This window comes from Phaethon lepturus, unplaced genomic scaffold, assembly GCF_000687285.1.
Source record: "Phaethon lepturus isolate BGI_N335 unplaced genomic scaffold, ASM68728v1 scaffold23680, whole genome shotgun sequence".
NCBI lineage: Eukaryota > Metazoa > Chordata > Aves > Phaethontiformes > Phaethontidae > Phaethon > Phaethon lepturus.
Genome location: NW_010514360.1, coordinates 1,095 through 1,332, shown reverse-complemented (window position 1 = coordinate 1,332; position 238 = coordinate 1,095).

Here is a 238-nt window from a genome sequence, read left to right as displayed (position 1 = left end):
GAGGGAGCACGGTCAGGCCCTTGGCATGGTGTCAGGCCGAGGGTGCTCTGCGCTTTGGGGTGGGATGTTGGGGCTCACACATTTGGGTGGGGATCACGCCCGAATGGGTCCCAGCCCCCAGAGTTGAGACGGGACAGGGGTGCCCGTGTTTTGGGGGGAGCGGTGTCAGGGGGACGGGACAGTTCCTCGCTCGGGAGCCCACGCAGCCCCTTCGGCACCCGTTGGCCAGAGCCCAGCT